The sequence below is a fragment of the Chlorocebus sabaeus genome, chromosome 17 (assembly GCF_047675955.1).
Source record: "Chlorocebus sabaeus isolate Y175 chromosome 17, mChlSab1.0.hap1, whole genome shotgun sequence".
NCBI lineage: Eukaryota > Metazoa > Chordata > Mammalia > Primates > Cercopithecidae > Chlorocebus > Chlorocebus sabaeus.
Window position 1 is genome coordinate 15347251 of NC_132920.1, and position 16091 is coordinate 15363341.

At 45.5% G+C, this 16091-nt stretch overlaps 1 protein-coding gene across 3 annotated transcripts in view; it reads left to right on the forward strand.

Annotated features, from left to right (window-relative positions):
* JARID2 (jumonji and AT-rich interaction domain containing 2) overlaps nt 1-16091 on the forward strand; it is a 278174-nt gene that overhangs the window by 134953 nt on the left and 127130 nt on the right. The gene's annotated exons all lie outside the window — the stretch shown is intronic.

A 16091-nucleotide genomic window follows, 5' to 3' on the forward strand; every position in this document is an offset into this window, starting at 1 on the left:
AAGCTTTGGAAAGGACTGGCAGAGGCTGAGACCTTGGCCAGTCTTTGAGGGCCCTTGGCCTGCTGGGGCTGAAATTAGGAACATTTAAATAATAACATGCTACACAAATAATGAGTACACATAATTACACAGTCAGAGAGGGGAGCTATTAGCTGTATTTGAATTTCATTTGCTTCCTATAAATGTCATCTCAGATCAAGTCCTTTGGCCAGCAAAACACTCTTGATGAGATTTAAGGGACCCTGGATTCATTTCCTTAAACTTACCCTAGGCAGTAGATGTGATGGTTAACCTACATTGAATTCTCACTACTTGCCAGTTATTGTTCTAGTACTTTAGCTGTATTTTACTCATATAATCTTCAGAACAAGTAATTTTATAGATGAGGAAACTAGATACTAAGAGTGGATTAGCAATTTGCCTACACAGCTATTAAGTGGAAGCGTCAGGATATAATAAGACCAGGCTTTTTAGATCAGAGCTCCCATGCTTTCTGGATTAGAGCTCCCAAGCTTGTAGCCACCCCTTAGATAAGGAGAAGTAATTTTGGATCCTTTCATAAAGATAGCATTCCAAAAATAAGAATTTGTAGGAAGACTTTACTTTTTTAAGTAGCTATTGCTTTGGAAAGAGGTACGTGGAATTTTTATTTTATTTTATTTTATTTTTTTGTCGGGGGCTGGGCAGGGGATGGAGTCTTGCTCTGTTGTTCAGGCTGGAGTGTAATGGTGCAATCTCGGCTCACTGCACCCTCGGCCTCCTGGGTTCAAGAGATTCTCCCGCCACAGTCTCCTGAATAGCTGGGATTACAGGGATGTGCCACCATGCCTGGATAACTTTTGTATTTTAGTAGAGATAGGGTTTTGCCATGTTGGCCAGGCTGGTCTGAAACCCCTGACCTTGGGTGATCTGTCCACCTTGGCCTCCCAAAGTGCTGGGATTACAGGCATGAGCCACCGTGCCTGGCCGTCAGTAAGTGGAATTTTTTATTGGGAAAAAGAACGTTGGAAGGCATGGTAAGTATTTATTAACCGTTTTTCTGGGCTTTATGATTTGTAATTGAATTGATAGTATCAAAAAATGTAGATGGCAAATTGATTTACTCCTGTCTTCAGTCAGACACACAGATACATCCATTAGTTTCCATTTCCTCGCTTAGAGTTCTGTGTTTTTAATACTATTGTCATTGGGGCTGGCTGGAACTCACTGGAGGAATGGTGCATGGATGTTCTGGCAACATCTGCTGATTTGTAGCCAAGGACCAGTATTGGAGGCAGAGATGTAGGACATTCTGTAGCCAACACCCCCTAGGCCCCTTTCAAGAAATATAATTTTGAGCTCTTTTCAGAATCTTTCAGTCATTTCCAAAGATTCTTGATGTGTATGGAATGAAATGTGGGCCCAACTGTGAATTCATTGTTCACAAAATATTTTCACACAAGTCATAAAAACGTATTTGTGAGTCAAAATAAAAAAATGTCAGGTCACATGGTCTGATTTATGTAAGTTTATTTATGGGCCATATTTGAAATGAGTGGGGTATAAAGTGACTTTCCCTCTACGAAGGGGGACACCTGTCCCTTCTGTTTTTGCTGGAGACTTTCAGGTCTAGCTGTCCTAGAGATGGTTATCATTATCATTTATTATTATTCTGAAGAAAGTGGCTTATGAGCCGGGCGCAGTGGCTCACGCCTGTAATCCCAGCACTTTGGGAGGCTGAGGCGGGCAGAACACGAGGTCAGGAGATCGAGACCATCCTGGCTAACACGGTGAAACCCCGTCTCTACTAAAAGCACAAAAAAAATTTTTTAGCTGGGCGTGGTGGCAGCCACCTGTAGTCCCAGCTACTCAGGAGGCGGAGGCAGGAAAATAGCATGAACCCTGGAGGCAGAGCTTGCAGTGCGTGCACTCCAGCCTCGGCGACAGGTCGAGACTCCGACTCAAAAAGAAAGTGGCTTATGCTTCAGCTTTACCGAAGTGTTGATGTCTGTGTGCTAGCCTCCTCTTCTGCAAGCTGTAGGGAGACCAGCTGCAGCTTCAGTTTTCTCTAACACTCCTGTGTGTGTCTTGGCTTCCAGACTTTTTTCTTTCCGAGATGTCCCCTCATGTGAGGACACACTCTGTGTGAAAGAAAGCTGGGTGAAATGAAGGACTTCAAAGTTGTTGAACTTATTTTGTTTACAAAGCAAGCTACGTTTGTTGTGGAAAGGCGCGAAGGCTTTTAGCTGCTTTTTTTGATGTAGTAATGTGGGTGGGGCATTTCTCAGATTTTCATTTTGTAAGTGTTGGAGTTTTTGTTATGTGGGAGGCATTGTGGGTATAAAAACTGAGCTCAAGTTGCTTATTTTGGTCGAGTCCTAATACCTTATTTCATCCCTTCTAAGATGTGATTGTGTGATGCACCATTATGTTATGTATCAGTAAGCAAGAACAAAACAGTGCTTCCAATTATGAATGTGGGGCATCTTAATTATGAGATGCATGTTTTAACATGAGAAAAATAGGTGCAACTTAAAAATCTGTGAAGCAGGATGAAATACTGTAGGATAAATGCTTTAACAACCAAATGAGGCCGGGTGCCATGGCTCACGCCTGTCATCCTAACACTTTGGGAGGCGGAGGTGGGCGGATCATGAGCCTGGCCGACATAGTGAAACCCCGTCTCCACTAAAAATACAAAAATTAGCCAGGCATGGTGGCGCACGCCTGTAGTCCCAGCTACTTGGGAGGCTGAAGCAGGAGAATTGCTGGAACCCGGGAGGCGGAGGTTGTGGTGAGCCAAGGTTGGGCCACTGCACTACAGCCTGGGCAGCAGAGTGAGACTTTCTCTCTCAAAAACAAAAACACCAAAACAGGTGTATGGCTGAGTGCAGGAGGCTAGCAGGGAGGCAGGTGATGTCAGAGGCATAGTTCTAAGATACAGGAAAAGTTTCATATCCATGAGCCTTGCAAAGGGGCCTTGAAAGATGCAAGAGTTTTCTGAGCAAGAGCTTGGGGCGGGCAGGGGTCAGCAAATATTTGACTGGACTATTTGGTGTCATAATCTAGTGGGACAAATGCTGCAATGGTTTCTGTGGCCAAGACACTTGTACTGGTCTGACGACAAAGGAGTGGTGTGCAAAATTAAGGACTGCTAGAGCAGGAAGAGCCTTTTTAGAGGCATATAGGTCAAACTCATCATTTTACAGATGAGGAATTTTGAGCCTTGATGAGAATCTTAACTGGAAGGAATGGATCATGCTGAAGCCTGATTGGAACCAGAAATCCAATTTAAGTGACAGTGAGGCGCCACGCTTCCTAGTAGGCATGGCTGCTTGCACGCATTTCCTGGAGCGTTAGGAATGGAGGTGCCTGAGGAGGTTAATGTGCTCCTCTTTCGGGTCACTTTGTGCTTGACATCCCCTGCCCCTCTCGTTCTTGCAGCCCGCCTCCTTTGTCAGTTCTGTGAGCTGGGCTCTGTTTCCCTGATTACATCATCATTCCCATCAAATCCTGGATGGCTTTAGGAGGGACACAGCACTCAGGTAGTGTCACCTGGTAGTGGAGTCTGTATGTGTAGGGCTATAGGGCGGAGGAGGTGGTGTGTGTAGGGAGACAGAAGGGAGGGAGAGCAATCTGAGCTCGAGTTGGGCCTATTTGCTACAACCTATTTGCTTGTGTCAGCTTTTATAGAAGTTCAGTTTCAAACAAGTGAGGAAGGCAAATGGATGGAAATTTGTCGTAGTGTAGAATTTTTTTTTTTTCTTCCCTTTGAAACAGGGTCTTGCATGTTGCCCAGGCTGGCCTCAAACCCTGGGCTTAAACAGTCTTCCCACCTCACCTTCTGAGACTCTGGGACTACTTCATGTATCATCATGCCCAGCCTGGGATTTTTTTTTTTTTTTTCCCCCCCCTGAAGTTCCTTCTTTAAGAGTCTCTCTAGTTTCTTTGTGGATGAAATCAATGACCCCCCACTTCATGACATCACCCTGGAAATTATCCCTCCTTTCTTCATCATTTACCTCTCTTTACTGGTTCCTTCCCACCATTGTAGAAACATGTTCTTATTTTTCCCATAATAAAGTAAAGCCTCCCTTGTTCTTGCATCTCCTGCCTGCTCTATCCTCCTCTTAGTTTATAGCAAAATCCCCCATAAGAAAATGTCTAAAGAGTTTGTCTCCATGCCCTTCTATTTATATTCATATTAATATCTTCCAGCCTTCCTTTGCTATTCACCTTTGAACCCCTCACGTTGGGCCACTTATCAAGGTCCGTAATGATTGCCCAAGTCACATTTCCATTATTCTGGGCTGTAATTGCCCATTCAGCAGCATTTACCATGATTGAACATCTCGTGAACACCACCTGCCTGCTTGACTGCTACATTTTGATTTTATTATTTTATTATTTTATTTTTTGAGATGGAGTTTTGCTCTTGTTGTCCAGGCTGGAGTGCAATGGCATGATCTTGGCTCACTGCACCCTCCGCCTCTCAGGTTCAAGCGATTCTCCTGCCTCAGTGTCCTGAGTAGCTGGGATTGCAGGCATGCGCCATGACACCCGGCTAATTTTGTATTTTTAGTAGAGATGGAGTTTCTTCGTGTTGGTAAGGCTGGTCTAGAACTCTTGACCTCAGGTGATCTGGTCGCCTTGGCCTCCCAAAGTGCTGGGATTATAGGCGTGACCTTTTTTTTTTTTTTTTAAATTTTTATTTTTTTATTTTAGAGATAGGATTTCCTTTTGTGGGCCAGGCCTGAGTGCACTGGCTCGACCACAGCTCATTGCAGCCTCAACTCTCAGTCTCATGCTTTAGCCCCCTGAGTAGCTTGGACCACAGGTGGGTGCCACCACACCTGGCTAATTTTTAAATTATTTGTAGAGATGGGTTCTCCTTGTGTTGCTCGTGGTGATGTTGAACTCCTGATCACCTTAGTTGATCCTCCCAAAGTCCCACTTCAATTTTTTTTTTTTTTTGATAGGCCGCATGAAGTTAAGCCAACTATCTGTGAGGTCTCTCATCTGCTTCTGTTCTCTGCTTGCCCCTTCTTCCCTTTTTCAATAAATGGCAGTTACTTGGTTCTAGTTGCAGTTGCCAAAACCTTGGAGTCATCTGTTACTTGTTTTTTCAGAGTTTTGGATTTAGCTTTAGCTAACCTGTTTTACTATTTATTTATTTTGAGACAGCGTCTTGCTCTGTTGCCTAGGCTGGAGTGCAGTGGGGGTTATCACAGCTCACTGCAGCCTGGGCTCCTTCCCCCTTTAACATGCCTCCCCCCGAACTCAAGTTGCTGGGACTACAGGCGTGTGCCATCATGTCCACCAAATAGACACTGTGTTGCCTAGGCTGGTCTCAAACGCCTGGGCTTAAGTGATCCTCTTCCCTGCCTTGGCCTCCCAAAGTGTTAGAATTACAGGTGTGAGCCACTGCACCAGTCCTTAGTTAACCTGTTTGAAGCTCACAGCACCGTTTGATTCTGAACTTGCACTACTGCTCCTGTTCCACGTTGTCATACTTTCTAGCTTAGGTTATGTTGCAGCCTCAGCCTCCCTGTGCTCTGTCAGCTTCTGCCTTTGTATTCCTCCAGGCAGCAGCCAGCATAAACCTTTAAAAATGTAAATTAGGCTGTGCTATGCTCTGTTCTGATTCTGGCATATCTGCCTATCCTCTTAATGTGAAAGCTAAATGTCCTCATGGCCGGCCACTTGATGGGGCCCCCATATCGCTCTGTTCTCATTGTCTCTCTGTCTGTCTCTCTGCCTCACCCACTCCAGTCTTCCTGGTATTTTAAATACACAAAGCATACTCTGTTTAGCTCTCGCTGATCCTTCTGTTGAGAATTCTCTCCCTTCCGGTATCTATGTGACTTGATCTCTCTGTACGTTTCAGGTTCCCCTTCAAGTGCCCCCATACCCCAGAATGTTCCTTGAAAATCGTAGTAAAAAGGGTACCTGCCTCTCTCACTCCTTAGCGCTTTACCTTATGAAGTCTGTCTGTACAGCGTTTCTCACTGCCTGACATTGTAGTACTGTGAGGGAGGGGTGTGTGCATATGTTTATTCCTGTCTAGCCACATTCGATTGTAAGCTCTTCGAGAGGAAATCTTACTTTATTTGTGTCGACTGCCGGTCTGTTCCCTGTGCCTGGGATCTCCGAAGTCTGTGTTGTGTGAATGAGCATGCAGACGGCTCAGTGACCCACCTGCACACCACCCACGTCTCTACTGTCCCCTTTCCAGCACCTCTTGTTGCCATGCTGTGGATGTGCCACTCTCTGTTCAGGGGACTGAGAGTCTGCCAACCGGGACTCCAGATTTCGTTTTAGAAATGCTCACACCGTGACACCCTAGGCTTCCAGATGTCAGCTTATCTTATTTTCCCCATTGCCAGAGGGAAATGTACATTCATAATTGTGTGATATTGTGTCCAGAATTGGTGGGTTCTTGGTCTCGCTGACTTCAAGAATGAAGCCGTGGACCCTGGCGGTGAGTGTTATAGTTCTTAAAGATGGTGTGTGGAGTTTGTTCCTTCAGATGTTCAGATGTGTCCAGAGTTTATTCCTTCTGGTGGGTTCGTGGTCTCGCTGACTTCAGGAGTGAAGTGGCAGACCTTCGCAGTGAGTGTTAAAGCTCTAAAGGCGGCGCATCAGGAGTTGTTCGTTCCTCCCGGTGGATTCATGGTCTCGCTGGCTTCAGGAGTGAAGATGCAGACCTTCGCATTGAGTGTTACAGCTCATAAAGGCAGTGCAGACCCAAAGACTGAGCAGTGGCAAGAAGTGAAAGAACAAAGCTTCCACAGCATGGAAGGGGACCTGACCTGGTTGCCTCTGCTGGCTCAGGTGGCCTGCTTTTATTCCCTTATTTGGCCCCTCCCATATCCTGCTGATTGGTCCATTTTACAGAGAGCTGATTGGGCTGTTTTGGCAGAGTGCTGATTGGTGCGTTTACAATCCTTTAGCTAGACACAGAGTGCTGATTTGGTGTGTTTACAATCCTTTAGACAGAAAAGTTCTTCAAGTCCCCACCTGATTAGCTAGACACAGAGCGCTTATTGGTGCATTTAGAAACCTTTAGCTAGACACAGAATACTGATTGGTGTGTTTACAATCCTTTAGCTAGACAGAAAAGTTCTCCAAGTCCCCACCCGTCCTAGAAGCCCAGCTAGCTTCACCTCTCTCACTGGCACTCGCTGCAGGACTTTGCGGCACCTAGCCTGGGCACTCTGGCAGCCAAAGGGAGCTGGCCCGTGCTCACCAGGAACCCGGGCTGGCCAGTGAGCGTCAGGCACAGCCCCAGCTCCTGTGCTCACCAGGAACCCGGGCTGGCCAGTGAGCGTCAGGCACAGCCCCAGCTCCTGCCGTGCCTGTCTCCTCACAGTTCCCTGTGAGCAGAGGAAGTGAGCAGAGGGAGTCAGCTCTGTCCTCAGCCAGCCCCAGAGAGGGGCCCTCATAGCACATGAGGCGGGCTGAAAGGCTCTTCAGTGGCCAGAGCAGACACCAAGGCCGAGGAGGCACTGACAGTGAGCGAGGCCTGCCAGCACGTTGTCACCTCAGTATGTCTCACAGTCATAGAGATTCTTGGAATAGGATCAGCCTTGTATCCTTTCCTTCTGAACCACATTCGTTGCATCCCTAATTAGTTACAAGGTATGTTGCTTGGTAGTTTAAATTAGAATTGGGCTTTTAAGAAAAAGTTTAAAAAAAATTGTGTCTCAACTCTCAATTGATTTTTGTACTTTTACTAATATTTTTGGGGTTAATTTAATGGACCTCAGGTGTGAAGCAGCTTGTACAAGGCCACGTAGCAGAGAAGTGGTCAAATCAGGGTTTGAACCCAGGACTTTTGACTCCGTATATCTCTCTCTCCCCCTCCCTCCCCCTCCCACTCCCCTCCCCTCCCCCTTCTTCTCTCCTTCTCCCCTGCTGCTTCTCTCCTCCCCTCCCCCTTCTTCTCTCCTTCTCCCCTCCCCCTTCTTCTCTCCTTCTCCCCCTTCTTCTCTCCTTCTCCCCCTTCTTCTCCTCCTCCTTCCCCTTCTTCTCCTCCTCCTCCTCCCTCTCCCTCTCCCTGTCCTTCTCCCCCTGTCTCCCTCTCTCTATTTCTGTGTGTGTGGGTGTGTGTGTATGTGTGTGTGTTTAAACTGAGGAAAGCCTGTGAAACCACATATCTCGAGTGTATCTTGTGACAAGTGTACACATAACCGAGCGAGCAGCACTCCAGCTGACTGGTAGGTAGAGTGCCTTCCTATCACCCTGAAACGGTTCCTCCTTCTCCCTTCAGTACAGTTGACATGTTTGTTTGTTTATTTAGAGACAGAGTCTTGGTCTGCCATGCAGGCTGGAGTGTGGTATAACCTCAAGATCCTGGCCTCAGGTGATCCTCCCTCCTCCTGGCATTACAGGCGTGAGCCACTTCGCCTGGCCACTTGAATTCTTTAAATGTATTTGCTCATTTTGGAGTTTGTCAACACCACTGTCTCTATTTTTAAGAGCTGTTATGCTTATCGATGGGTTTATGCTGTTTGTCCAGAATGTGCTGGGTGTCTGAGAGTGTTGGGGCTGAAACTGCCTGAAGGCCAGAGGCACACGTGCGTCCCCTTAGCAGCTCCAGAAGTGGCTCATGTAGGCACAGTGTTTGAATAAGAACCCTGCGATTAGAAAGATGGTGACATTCTCAGAGTCACACTCTGTCTTAAACCGGCATCATGGTTTTTGTCCTGAACTGTTGTGTAAAGCTGGAGCAGATGGGCTTTGGAGCAGGCTTCTTTCTGTCTGTCTTCAGTGTCACCTTTCTCATGTGGCACGTTAGCCACCACTGTTTTTAATCTGTGAATATTCGGAATACTCAGCCTGGGTGTGTATTAAAATTAATACTTAGAAATTCTGGAACTAGGGTCCCAGACTTGGCTTTTTTCCCCAGGGGTACTCTATAGAGACATCCATAGTCTTTTGCTGGTGCAGTGTGTCTTTAGTTAGATTGAATCCTGTGGGGAGCCCATGATCTCCTTGTCGCCCTTGAGGATACAAAGACAGTGCCTGTGGTGGGATAGGATTACTAATCATATTTTTTTGGCTGTGGTGAAAGTCTGTATATCAGTCAACTCAGGCTGCCATAATAAGTTACCTTAGACGGGGCCTGCTGTCTAATTTCTCACAGTTCTGGAGCCCTTAAGTCCAAGATGAAGGTGCTGGCCAGCTGGGTTCCTGTTGAGTGCCCTCTTCTTGGCTGGTTCCTCTGAGTCTTCCTCCACATGCGAGGACAGCAGCCCTCTCAGGTCAGAGCCCTGTGCCCCCATGACCTCATTTAACCTTGGTCACCTCCTCATGGACCTTGGGGGTAGAGGTTCAACAGAAGACTTTGTGGGGAGCATATTGCAGTCTCTGCAGGCCTTGGAGATGGTGACAGTTTTATTCCATTCTAACTGTAGATGAAATTAACCTCCATGTTAATCTGCAGCGTATTTTCTTTTTTGCTTGTGTGATGCTAGAACATTCTCCTGATAAGTCAGGAAATCTTAGAGTTGTTTGACCTTTGAGAAGGCTGGATGGAGTGTCTGCTTTTGAGAGGGGGATGGCGGTTGTGATGGCCCTGGAAGGATGTTTCTGTTGTCATAGATTATTTGGGGAAGCATTGTGGAATTATTTGAGGACTTTTGAGGTTGAGGGAATCCTATTTGTTAAACGGTAATTCATCTTATCTGCCTATTGTGACTCCCAGCCATTTTTTATTCTTGACGTGTAATAGAAAGGAAAGACCCTGCAGGGCCACCATAGAGGGCTTCCTACAGCCAGAGGTGACTTGTTTGTGAATAGGATTTATTAATGTTCTTTCTTGTAAAGTGATATTGTCCCCTGCTAGAGAAAGACCTCATGCGTTTTCTAAATCTTTGAATTCTGTGATATGTGTATTTAAGTAGCTTTAATTACTATCAGATTTATTGTAATGGACTAGGGTAGTTTTGCTGTGCTTGTGAATGTCTTAGATCTGATTTCCCTCAAATTTAGAGGGCTCTTTACTTAGCTTTTGGAAATAACCTGTTATTACTAGAGCCACGTTAAATGTTTAGAGTCCTGTATGGTATATCTTTAAAAGCCAGAAGAGTGATTACTAGATATGCTTTTAGGAAATTACCCTACAGTCCTTAATTCCCTTAATTTACAATTTGATTTTTAAGCTCACCTGCTGCTAGATCTCATCTATCCTTCTAGCTTCCTCTTTAGGCTTTAAGATGTTTCTGTAGAGTCCCAGATTTAGCTTCTTCATAATTTCTTTCCCAAGGATCATAAAAACAGTACAGGTCTGTCTTTCAAGGAGGTGTGGGGATGAGGAGAGAAACATGAGCTATTTTATCATCTTGGACCTGCCTATTGGGAGAGCATTTGCCAGTGACATCCCATCCTTGATTATAAATTGGCAAGGCCAAACCTGTACCCTGCCATTGACATCCAAGGAGAGCTGTCTCTTGTGTTTTAGGGTAACTCATGCCCTGCATGCCTTCAGACCCCATGGCTTCTCTCCCTGACCTGTTACTAGTGTTCTTGCCTCATTTATGCTTTGGAGCTAATGGCTGGTTCAGCTCTTTCTGTATACAGGTTGTCTTCCTGTGTGATCTGCCCTGCCCTTATCATCTGGGTAATCCTTAAATGAGTCCCTATTTTCTTTTTGCAGATAGGTGGGTGCTTGGTCAGGCTTGGTACTGCCATCTTGGTGACCGGAAAGGCCATGTGCACTGAGGCTCCCAGGCTGGCTTCTGACGGTCTCTGAAGTGGTCGTCTCCTTTTAGCTTTCCATGGCTTTCTAAGTTATGCTGCCATCTAATACATGAAGGCAGTCCAAGGTCTGCCATTTGCAATCATTTATTTAACTGTCTTTTATAGTTAATCAATTTATTTAACTATGTGTTTTTATTTTTTCTGTTGCCCAGGCTGTAGTGCAGTGACGCGATCTCTGCTCACTGCAGCTTGCGCGCACCACTGCCAGCAATCCTCCCACCTCAGCCTTCTGAGTGGATGGGACTGTAGGCACGTGTCACCACGCCTGGCTGATTTTTAAATGTTTTGGTAGAGATGGGGTGCCACTATATTGCCCTGTTGTTTTTGATAGTCTCCTTCCATCCCATGTGATTGGGGTTTTCACCAAGGGACCCATGCTTTTGAATACATATTTGAAAAATAGCATCTTCCCTCCTTCTAGAGTGAATTTAGAACAATGAATCTAGACTGATCTGTTCGCTAGGGGCTCCCCCAGCAGTGTACCCTCCGTGAGATGACTTTGTTCCTAGTGTCATTTGAAAGGGCCTTCCAGTTTGCTCAGTTGGAAAGTGTTACAGAGTTTTAAAGGGTGAGCTGGAAGGCTCTCAGCTGGCAATTTCTGAATCCCTCTGAGGAAAATGTTGGCAAACTCTCCACTCTGCCTGAACTCTTTTTATAAATGGAGAAGCCAGGAGTTGGGAAACCACCACACAAAGTGAGGTCGAACCCTCTGCGGAAACGTGTCATTATCCTAGCTAAGACAGTGGACTATTTTATGGTAATATGATGGTATGGACCCCCTCCCACCCTTTGATGTGTTGATGTTTCAGAGAGCCGTACAGTTCATCTTCCTGCTACCAAAAATAGAAGTGTGTAGGGCAGCAATTTACAGTGTATTTCTGTTTTTAACTGGAGAGCCTTTTTTTTTTTCCACGAGATGCACATGGCTTTTAGTTTCCTTCTTTGACAATTTAAATGAAGAGGGCAGTGCTTGAGTGCTTTATTCAACAGGTGTCCCACCTTCTAAGGAAAGACTTTTTTCACATCTCTTCCCCCCCCCCCGCCCCCCCCCTTCAGAGAACAAGTTTCCACGGTAAGGAGGAGGAGCTTGCCATTGATTTCTTCTCATGTTTGTTGCAGTCTGTCTCACTTGCATTTCAGTCTGACGAGAAACCCAAGGTGAATGTGCCTTGGAGCTCAGGAGGTTTCCATGCTCCTGAGCTGTCTGACTGCAGAGCCTGTAGCCACTACTGCCTAGTCCCCAGAGAAGCCTGGAGATGGAGAAGAACCCAAGAGAGCATGTTGGTGTGGGGTTCTTTATCCTTTCATCGCTGCACTGCCGCACACTCAGGTCAAGCAGGGACGTCGTTCCTAGCTCTGTCCACATTGTGCAGCCCATGCTTGGTGCTTCTAGCCTTCTGGGGTCTCCCTTTATGGACGAATTCCAAGGGAATAGGTTAAGATTGCCATCAAGTGGCTGTTCTTGGTAGTGGATGTTGACATCCCTGCTGGCCGATTTCTTAGCCCCTCTGTGAGAACCTCTGTGAAAGGATTGCCTGTCCTTTTGTCCGGGTAGGCAGAGCTCAGGACATCTCTGAGATGAACGCAAGCTGGGCCTTCTCATGTGTGCTCTGTATAACTGAAGGCAGTCTGGGTTGTCCCTGGAGCTGTGAATACAGATCATCAGAGTTTTCCTGGAGAGAATGGCTGGGCATCTACCCTCCTGCCAGCTAGGGTCCAGTAGGCCACAGTCCTCCAGCTCTGCTAGTGGAAATTGTTGAAGGATCAGACTGTCATCCCGATAAGTATAGCCCAGGTTCCCACCAAGGGTTCAAAGAACCATCAAACTTGATACCACCATTCTGTTTGGTTTGTTTATTGTTTTCCATCTCAGAAAGTGGGATACTACTTTTTTGTTTTTTGTTTTTCCTCAGACGTGGTATTCTTACGATTAATGCAGTTATTTATTTCAGGTTCTTAGTGCCTGGAAGAATATAAACATTTAAAACGGTGATCATTACTGAGGTTGTAGATACACATTACCCCATGACTTCCTATTTGTGCTGTAGGTTTGTCATGAAGCAGGACACCTAAGGAACGGTTTCCAAGTTGCTTTGCCTCCTTCCTAGGTTCTGAATCCCAGTGTCTTGTAATTAGGCCTCACCCTAGGACTTGGCAAGCGAGCCGAGAGCGCTATGGCTCTGACAGGCATAGAAGGAAGGATTGCCTCTCTAGTTTTCCCCAGCAAGGCATCCTCAGTGGTATTGGTGAAAGCTGCCCTGTAGGAATAGTCCGTATTAGGTTTGTATAGGAGGGGTACCCCACCCCTAGCAGGGCACAGAGTATTGGATTCTGAAGTCTCTGAGGAGTCCTAGCAGAGAGTTTCAGAGCCAGCATGTGGTATGTAATGGAGGCTAGATCTGTGCCAGCTGGGTCAGCGGGGAGGCCCGAGACAGACAGAGGGAAGAAAGTGACTGTGGGAGAGCATGTGATGGGGACAAGCTCTAAGTTAGGGTCAACAAAAGAAAATTCTTAAGGCCTATCTATTTTAGGCAGCTTTTTAGAAATGATAAAGGCTGTGTTATGCAACCATTCACTTTGCAATCTGTCAAATCATATTAAACCAGAATTCCTGGACTGTAGCCATCTCAAGCAATATTGAATGCATCAAAAATTTGATATGTTGGAATGGGCACTGACATTGGATCGTAATTCTAGTTCTACCAGTAACTGGGTGTCTGTGAGCAAATGATGCCTTCACTGGCATCCTCCTTATGTAAAACAAAACACTAGATCTCTTGGTCCCATTTGGTGGTGTTTCAGTGGTGAGTGGCATCGGGAAGTTGAAAGCATGCTCCTGCTCTTCCACTTTGCTGGCTCTCTCATGCTTTGGGGTCAGGGAAGCATTTGCATGATTTTGCAGAATTTGGAGGGAAGTGAATGAGAAGTATTGTGGAGGAAATGTGCCCTTCATAGCTACTGACCCTCTCCTTTGGTGTGTAGAGGCACCAATACAGTGATCCCAGAGTGGTGTGTGTGTGTCTGGAGGTGGCAAAATGTGAGTCCAGCTCGGCTTAGGTTTTAGTGGCACTTTGTCCAGAGTGTTAGGTGATGATTGCTGTCCTTCCTTTACTGGCAAGCCCCACAGTAAGGTGGCCTAAAACCATTTCTAATAAAAATCACCCTTTGGGATATTCGTTTGTATACGAAGTTTTCCCTACAGTTTTTAGTTTTCTGAGTAAGCCTGTGGCTGTTCAACAGTTCCAGTCTCTATTTTCCCTTCTCCCCTCCCCTGCAAGCTAGACTGATTACCACCTCGAGCCATCTGCTGCTGAATTTAAGGTGATTTGTCAGCCTGCTGCTGCATTTGCCCCCTGAAAAGGATTCACCTTCTGTCTGACTTGCCCAGTTTATGGGGGAGGTGGTGAGGAGGGGGTTCTAAACTTGTAACAGGGGACAGCAGAGGGATGAGGGACTGCTGCAGACATGGCAGCAGACATGTTGTTCAGCATGGTCAGTGGTATAGGTCATTGCTACCCAGCAGAACTTTGTGTGATGTTGGAAACATTCTGTGTCGGTGTTGTCCTGTATAGTAGCCACTAGCTGCCTGTGCTGCTTGAACTTTTGGAGCTTTGCTGTCGTGATTGAGAGACTTTTTAAAGACGGGGTCTCGATCTTCGCTCATTGTAACCTCCACCTCCCAGGTTCAGGCAATTCTCATGCCTCAGCCTCCCAAGTAGCGAGGGTTACAGGCGCCCACCATCACGACCAGCTAATTTTTGTATTTGTGGTAGAAATGCGGTTTTACCATGTTGGCCAGACTGGTCTCGAACTCCTGACCTCAAGTGATCTGCCCACCTCGGCCTCCCAAAGTACTGGGATTGTAGGCGTGAGCCACCATGCCTGGCCAACAGACTGAATTTTGCATTTGATTTGGTTTTGGTTAATGTAAAATTAAAAAGGCATGCGTGGATAGAGGCTATCAAGTTAATGTCGCCATAGAGACAGGAGAAGCATGAAATGGTGGTGAAATTCTTCCCGTGTATCCCTATGCTCTGTTTGTTCTTGCTTTTGGCAGGAAGTCTTTCTGGGTATTCTTTCAACTATCCTCATGGTGTGTTATGTAGACAGTTCTGACAAAGTTAAAAAAAATTGATATTTCACTCAAATGCCTTTTAGTCTTTTGGGCAATGTTAGAATATGTTTTCCCATGGTATCCATGCCACTATATTGAGAATATAGTAAACTACAACCGAGCAATTTATTGCTGAGTTCAAAATTATCTTTGTCTACCTTTGTCATTTACCTTATCTAGGTTTTCCCTTAGCTCCATGTAAATAATGTTGGTAGCTCCATCTCATTTCCATCATTGAGTAATTCTCTTGTGATTGACTCTACTTCTGTGCTGTTGACACAGCCAGTTTCCCTGTGATACCATGTAAATTTTAAAATTTCCTTTCAGCATATTACTAAAGAAAGTCATCTGAATTGTGGAAAATTTCAAGATTTCAGAAAACTGTAAAGATTGCCACTGGAGAGAATACCATAAATGGTGTTCCATATTTATCACAGCACTTGGGTTATTTCTGGTCTTCTCCATGATGTATGAAGCTTTTAAGGAAAATGCCAGGAAGAATATACACGAAATTGTTAACAGTGATTACTGGTATATTGGGACTTGGATGATTTCACTGCGTAAATAAGAGGAGGAGGATTCTAGGTAGTTTTGACATTTATTTAAATGTTTAGTAACAGAATGAGGTTATGTTAGCAGGATATAAAAGGCACATGTTTTGAGAAAGACACGAAACTGCTTTAGTTACAGAAACAAAATCAGCCTGCAAACAAAGAAACAAAAATTGGAAAATTGAAATTAATAAAGGCCTAAATATCTAGAAAACATCATATGTGTAGATTTCTGCGTGTTGTATTCAGTGCTCGTGAAATTATATTTCATCTCAGAATCTGAAGATGAGGTCTTCTACTTCCTAGGAATTTCTCATTTTAATCAGTGAGTGTTGAGATATCATAATTCACTGGAAATTATATGAGCTATTTCTAGTCTAATAATTTCAAACATAAAGAGATGAAGAGTTCTTTGACACATTTGCCTTTCCCAGAGAACGTTGAATGTTAGGTGCGTTGTACGTAGCATGGGGCTTCCCAGATGAGAGCACCTCAGGCTTACGCAGCCCTGGATTGGCCCTGAGACACCGCTTACTCTTCAACAGCATAAATGCGTTGCAGCATTGTGAGAGTTATTGAGATGAGCAAGGCCAATGCAGTGGCTCATGCTCATAATCCCAGCACTTTGTGAGCCTGGGGTGCCTTGGGAGGATCGCTTCAGGCCTGGGCAACATAGCGAAACC